We start from the raw sequence: 7816 nt of genomic DNA on the forward strand, positions 1-7816 counted from the left end.
ATATAAGCCCTTTTGTGTGAAGCCACTGTGATTCTGCACACAGAGACATCTCTTATTAAAACTAAGCATGCTATTTATTTTTGACAAGAGCAAATGTCAACCCTGCTCTTACAAATAAAAGCAAGTCTTGTGCCCTCTCCAGCATTCAGTGTTACAAAGAAATCACTGCGGGTGCAGTAGAGGTTGCTGTCTTGAGAACCTTTGTCTGTGACTGTTATCTTCTGAGACACACACGCACACACAAACCCTCTCATACTCAGCAGAAAGGGGTGTATGAATTATTAAGAAGTCTTACAGTGCAGGAGGACTCATCACTGTACATCAGCATGAGGCAAACAGAGGCATTTTGATTAGCGTGTTTTTGCTCTTACTGTACCTCCGTGGAAAAGCAGCTGCTCTGACTCTTCTCTAAGAAACCTGTCATGACTTCTTTCTACCCATTGGAGCGGTAATGAGGGTACTTTGGAGTCGCAGAAGGGATTCACACTGCAAATGACTCATTATGTCCTACACTGCCCGACTGTCCTGAGTGATGCATCAGGAACAAGCAGTTGTAAGAGCTCGGGCACCTGTACAGGCCTTTCTAGGCCCTATTTAACCCATTTCAGAATATGGAAAAATGTTACCTGCCTTCACGTGCACTGGAAACAACAGCTGCAGTAAGATATCAGAGATCATTTCACTCTAGATCATCCTTTATCCTAGTCTTAAAAAAAGCAACAACAACAACAACAACAAAAAAACATTAGTTCATCCAAAAAATAAAAATGAAAATCTTCAAATGCTAGGCAATAGAATATAATTTAATGGATTGCATTTAAAAAAAAAAAATCATTTTGTGGTACATTTTTCACACAGAACAGAATTGAACTGTTCTAACATCAGGTGAATTTCTATTAATTTGATGTTCTATGAACCCACACTACCATTCAAAAATTTGGGGTTATTATTATTTCTTGAATGCATGTTGCCTCCACTCGCTCACATGACATCACACCAATAGCAAACCACAATCTATTCCCCACGGACAAAATCAAGTCCTTCCCTACATTTTTTTCCTGTTTGAGGAGCTGTTTCACTTGGATATACGTCACAATAGTGAAGAAAAGACTACTAACTTCTGTTTCATGCCGACTTTTTTAAACATGTTACCAACCCCAAACTTTTGGAAAGCTAGTGTAAAGCATTTGTACATCATTCATAAGATTGTTCATATAATACATTTAGATGGTGTAAATACAGTAATGATATCCTCCTGAGACCCAGAAAAAAAATAAGTTTTTTGAATTTAGTATTTTTTCACGTCATTACATTGTTTAGAGCATAAGAAACAAATGAAAAAAAAAAAAAAAAAAAAACATTTTTGAAACATTTTATTTTATTCATATGTTATGCTATGTCCTCTGTAGTGGACACCAGGACTAAGTTGTTTAAAAAAATAAAATGACATGAAATGACATGTATTGGATTTTTTTTTTTTTTAAATCACCAATCAATTTTTAAGCTTCAGGATTTTTTTTAACCAAACTTTGTATAAAGATGATTCTTAACTATGTTATGAAAGATATAATGGAATTAATTGATATACCATTTTACTTCATGCAATATGTGGGTAAAATAGCTATATATGGGTTTTCCCATTCAATACAATGCATCTATACACTGTATCAGATTTGCATATTAATGTGTTCTTGGAGCAACATGCAATGAAAAAAGAAGTGTAACAATGGGAGTAATAATTGGCAACATTTTCATAATAATATCTAATAGTTAACAGGAATATTGATATATAATTTCTTTCCCTATTCACTTGTTGTATCTCCTAAAATGCCTGATAAACATGATTTAAGTCCTGGTGTCCTCTACAGAGGTCATGTATGAAATCAATGTCCTGTTTCGTAACAGAAAGTCATATTTTGATTTGAAACCCCATAACATTTTCCTGAGATGTTGATTTATAACAAACAATTTGAAAATTAATCCGATTTAAATGATAATTACAAAATATGATCATATTTCCATAAGAGTGCTAATTTTCATTTTCAGTCATATTTAAAGACCAAGAAGTTGTTGTTGTCATGGCGAAACATCTAAAAATTTGGTTTCTCTGCAAAGCCCTGAATGTGCTCTTTACAGGACATCCAAACTTAAAACTGTGACATGTATGATGTCAGAGAAAATCACTAAAATATAATGTCCACTACAGAGGACAAAATTCTGTTCCTGGGTCCCAGGAGGATATAATGTATTGAATGTGCATGTGTGTTAGAAAGAACCACTGGTGTTGGCATTGCTTCTCATTTGCATAAAGTTACATGTTTTGTTGGATGTGCCCAAACCAACAATGGCTGCTCTCGTTCATGGCGCTGGAAATCGTCAGCTGTCATTAATGAAATTGCTATATATGTGAACCCCCTTAAAAGGTTAGTTCACCCAAAAATAAAAATTATCCCATGATTTACTCACCCTCAAGCCATCCTAGGTGTATATGACTATCTTCTTTCAGACGAACACAATCGGAGATATATTGTTTTAAAAAATGAATTGGTCCATCATAAAAGTAATCCATACAGCCCCAGGGGGTTTATAAAGGTCTTCTAAAGTGAAGCAATGGGGTTTTGTAAGAAAAATATCCATATTTAAAACTATAATATCCATATTATTAACTATAATAACTAGCAGACAGCTGTACACATAACGTAATGATGAACGCAGAAGCACAGAGGATAGAGCAAAACAAAACGCCGGTCACGAATTAGAAATCTAAAACGACTATTTTTAAAGAGAAATGTCAGGAGAATTTCGATATAAGAGGAGCTTCAGTTGCACAGCCCTATTTGTTTGAACCGTGAGAGGCGTCTAAGCTTACAATACTTCTACATCTTCCGTCTTACATCCCTCAGGGGTTACTCATTTGGCGCAAGTCGACTTGCGCAGTTTGTGTATGTCCGCAGGAAGCTAGCTATTTGAGTTTATAAAGTTTTAAATATGGATATTTTTCTGACAAAAACGCATCGCTTCACTTCAAAAGGCCTTTATTAACTCCCAGGAGCCAAATGGATTATTCCCATTATCACTTCTATTATAAAGCTTGGAAGAGCAAGGATATTTTAAAATATACCTCCAATTGTTTGTCTGAAAGAAGATACACCTGGCTTGAGGGTGAGTAAATCATGGGATAATTTTCTTTTGGGTGAACAATCCCTTTAAGACTGAAATCCTAGAATGCCTGTAACACACTAACAAGCAATCACTTAGCACATGGTTTCTAAAGAAATTTCAGAGAGTATTAGGGCTCATTTTTATTAAATAAAGAAAAGAAACAAAATAAAAAAGGTCAATGTCAGATTGGGCACCCAGCATGGTTTAAATGGATCTGAATCCCTTATCTTGTAGGTTTGTATTGATTTCATGTCTTGAATCAAAAGTATTAAATATCATGTGTTCTCTGCCTGAATAGTTGAATCTCTAATGTAAGTCTCCCAGTCATCTCTCTTGCTGTGAGCCACATTGTTATGAGAAGTCTAAACCCCAAAGAGGCCACAGTGATGGTGAAGCCCATGACACACTGTCTTTGTGCAAAATCCTTGGAAGGAGGCATCTATTAAAGAGTAAGCTTTGTTGTCCAGCTCTATGCAGACAAACAAACCTTGATCCCTGTGGTCATGTTATGGATAATTATGACACTGGAGAATCCAGCACTGAGAAAATTCAAGACCGATCACAATCTACTGTAAATACAAATGTAAATACATTCTATCGACCGGCAATAATTAGGTAACAAATCATCTAATTACTCATTCTCCATAGCCACACTGTTTTTGTCATTTCTTTTAAAGGGGTCATGACATGAGAAATCAAATTTGCCTTGATCTTTTGATATATAAGAGGTCTTTGTACCATGAAAACATCCTGCAAGTTTCATAGCTTAAAATGTCCTCCTCATCATTTAAGCCTCAATTTTCTTATTTTATTAGTCATTTAAGTGCAGGAGATCCCCTGAAAATGGACAACTACTGAAAATTAATACGTCAAGCAAACACCACCACCGATAATATCGGACAAGTTAGATGCTGTCAGAAGGTCGGTAAGACCATTAACTCAGAAAGCAGTTGAGTCCAACAACTATGTAAATGCTTACAACTGAAAATCAGCTAGTGGGACACTAGCCTGAACGACGTGGGTGAGTATGACACTATTTTTAGTTGATCCCTTTAATGTGGCCTCAAACAAAACAGAAAACCAAAAAAACTCGACAACCGTATCATTGCATCCGAAAATAAAACAAAATGACTTTTATAAATGGCATGCTACTCATGAATTTTTAGTCTTTCATGCTGGAATTGATGTTGCAAATCAAAATAATTGCTGTGTTAACCTTCACACAGATGAAGTTGCCCAGTCTGCTTTTATCCATCTCCACACATTGCTCTTATTAATAGTTTTCCTCAGCATTAGTGGGTCAGACAGGGGTGAGGGCCTAGAAGTATAATATAGGCCAGCGTTTTCTGTGACTTTGATGCTGTGCGTGTCCCAGTTCTGAGCAACAGTTGGAGAACGGCGAAGACCATTTATAGAGCAGTCTGCTGGTGCTGCGGCTCAAGGTGATGGACAATCTGACCACTGGGACATAGAGGCTTCAGATTAGACTATAATTATTACTATGATGTTCATTAGCACAGGTTGTTCTTATTCAGTACACTTATAACCTGATGAATTTGTTTCACGTGCTCTTGTCCTTCAGTGAATGAGGATATACAGGGGGTGAGGCAAGGGGAGCAGTATCAGACTATTAAAACAGATATTACAAAATATGAGATAAAAAAAAAAAAAAAAAAAAACGTGAGAGGCATCTAAGCTTACGATACTCCTACATCTTCCGTCATACATCCCTCAGGAGTTACTCATTTGGCGCAAGTCGACTTGCGCAGTTTGTGTATGTCCACCGGAACCAAACTATTTGAGTTTATAAAGTTTTAAATATGGATATTTTTCTTACAAAAATGCATCGCTTCACTTCAAAAGGCCTTTATTAACTCCCAGGAGCCAAATACCGATAATATCGAACAAGTTAGATGCTGTCAGAAGGTCGGTAAGACCATTAACTCAGAAAGCAGTTGAGTCCAACAACTATGTACATGCTTACAACTGAAAATCAGCTAGTGGGACAATAGCCTGAACGACGTGGGTGAGTATGACACTATTTTTAGTTGATCCCTTTAATGTGGCCTCAAACAAAACAGAAAACCAAAAAACTCGACAACTGTATCATTGCATCTGAAAATATAATGTTTAAGAGGAAAGAAGCATCTCTTTTACCTTCATTGAGCTCAATATATGATGGATATTAACTATTAAAGCCCAACAACAAGTAAAATAATATGAAAACATGAATGACCAAAGAAAGTTGTATTTACAAAACTGAATTCTAGATGATACAATGATTAAATGAAAATTGTTCAATTCAAGCTTAAAGTGTACTGTGGAATGTACTGACAAGCATTTATGGTTAACTAAAAAGTACTTTAATGTCATTTCTATTGAAACTTGAATGCACTGAATAAGTATTGCGTGTTGTTTTTTGTGAGATGAGTAAAAAGCACTGCCGCTTTAATTTAGTTTCAGTGTCATCCACATAATTCGCACAGGAAATATGTTGTTCCTTAAAAAAGAATAAGGCTACATTCACACTGCAGGTAAATGTGGCCCAAATTAATTTTTTTTTTGCACATATGTGACTCATATCTGTTTTCACCATGACAGTGTGAACAGTACAAACCACATGGATTTGATCTTTTCAATTCCGATTTGTGCCACTTCCATATGTGGTACTAAATCCGATACAAGTCAGATTTTTTTGTAATGCGACCGCAGTGTGAACAGTCAAATCGGAATTCATGCGATTTTTACATCACTCGAGATCAACATTCGTATGATTCTGTGCTCATAGGAGTCTATTCAAAGATTTTACATAGGCTACCAATGTTATCAAGACAGTTGCGAAAGGTAGTTAGTAGAAGGGCAGTGATGTGTCAGAACTCGTAAGTATTACAGAGACATCTCTATAATCTCTATAATACGAGCAAAACATGTTTCAAAACTCTCTTTTTTGTCACTTCATTGTCTGTATTTTTCATATTGCCTGCGCATAATTTCGCTGGCTTCCGCGGCAGATCACACTATAAATAAACGTATAATTGCTTACTATGTCCTCCGTGTTTACTTCTGTATGAAGAGCGCGGTGTGTTGCCAAGTTCACGATTTTACTGCAGAATTGGGTTACTGTTGCCACGGGTTGTTTTGCAACTCATTGGGTTGAAGCGACCACACTAACACGATATTTAACCCCTGGAACGCGATTTTTAAAGGGATACCCCACGGAACACGATTGGGCTAGTTTTGGACTAGTTTTGAGAAGCAATTGAGTGGATTTTGTGGTAAAAACCTGACAACCCCGTTTGTATTGTTCTTTTGCACATGCAGGTCAGTTCAGAACTATGGGGCCCTATTTTAATGATCTAAGTGCATGGTCTGAATCCACTTTTGCTAGACGGAAAAAATGGTCGGCATGCCCGGCACATGGTCTAAAAGTGTTGTCCCTATTCTCTTAATGGGTTATGGGTGTGTTTTGGGCGTCACATTGTGCTGCATTGCGCCGGGTGTATGATAGGGCCCATGATCTGTTCACACTGGAAATCTGATATTGGCCACATTTAAAACAACAATGTGAACAGCTATACAAAAAAATCAGATCTGAGAAAAAATCGGAATTAGGCATTAAGGCTCACAGTGTGAACGTAGCCTTAATGTGTGAATGTGTTAAGGTTAATCATGATTAAATATTTTAATCAGTTGAAATAAACTTTACTTTGATGTTTCCAACAGACCAATTGTGCTGTCATGGTCTTTTTGGCTTAAATGAGTTTACATGAAATTCTCTTTTCCATAACAGATAAAAGTGCTAAGAGCATTTATAATTCTTCTGAAGGTTGTACTCAATACCACACAAAAGGAGGTGTATGCTGAATGAATATCAGTACTGTTCAGATACAAGTATCAAGTACCTTACCTCACCAAAGAGAATCCCCAGTGTGCCCCAAAAACCAATTCGGTGTGACCCCCTTCCTTTTTAAAGGTGTTCAGTAAATTCAATTAAATGCCATTTTATTGTTGTTGTCAACTTTGTAGTTGTTTTTTTTGTTGATGATTTTGTTGTTGTCATCATCATTGTTTTTCTCTCTGATATTGAGGGACAGTTGCTTTCCAAAGCAGCTTGATGAATGCAACGTTCAACCAACACAGTCATGTTTATTTGAGGAAATCAATTTACTGCATACACTTAAGCGCTAAACAGATTTCAGGTTTAAAAAAACCCAAAGACCAAAAATCAATTGGTCCTTCAAGTGCTCCCTTAAGACACAGCAGCCTTGTTTTATTGCAGATTATACTTGTGAATTTTGTGCTCATTTTTCCTGTGGCCAGATATAAACTTTAAAGATGACATGCTGATCCATGCTTTCATTCTTGGCATCTTACAAGCTTTTGGAGAGGCTACTGAACAAGGGAGTTGGGTAAATCATTATACATATGTGACAGTGAGTTCTAGGAAGCTTGCAGGGGACCATGAGTAATGTAATTGCTTAGCAAGCTGACAGGCTAATAAATACAGCATAATCAGCTAACAAGCTCATTTAGGCCAAGCGTATATGCAGTATGTGAATATAGTGACATTTAGACAGCCTGTCTTGATACACTGCATATGTGGCAAACACAGGCTTGAAATCATAATAAGACAGACATTTCTTTGGTGATGCAA

This window comes from Ctenopharyngodon idella, chromosome 3, assembly GCF_019924925.1.
Source record: "Ctenopharyngodon idella isolate HZGC_01 chromosome 3, HZGC01, whole genome shotgun sequence".
Lineage (NCBI taxonomy): Eukaryota > Metazoa > Chordata > Actinopteri > Cypriniformes > Xenocyprididae > Ctenopharyngodon > Ctenopharyngodon idella.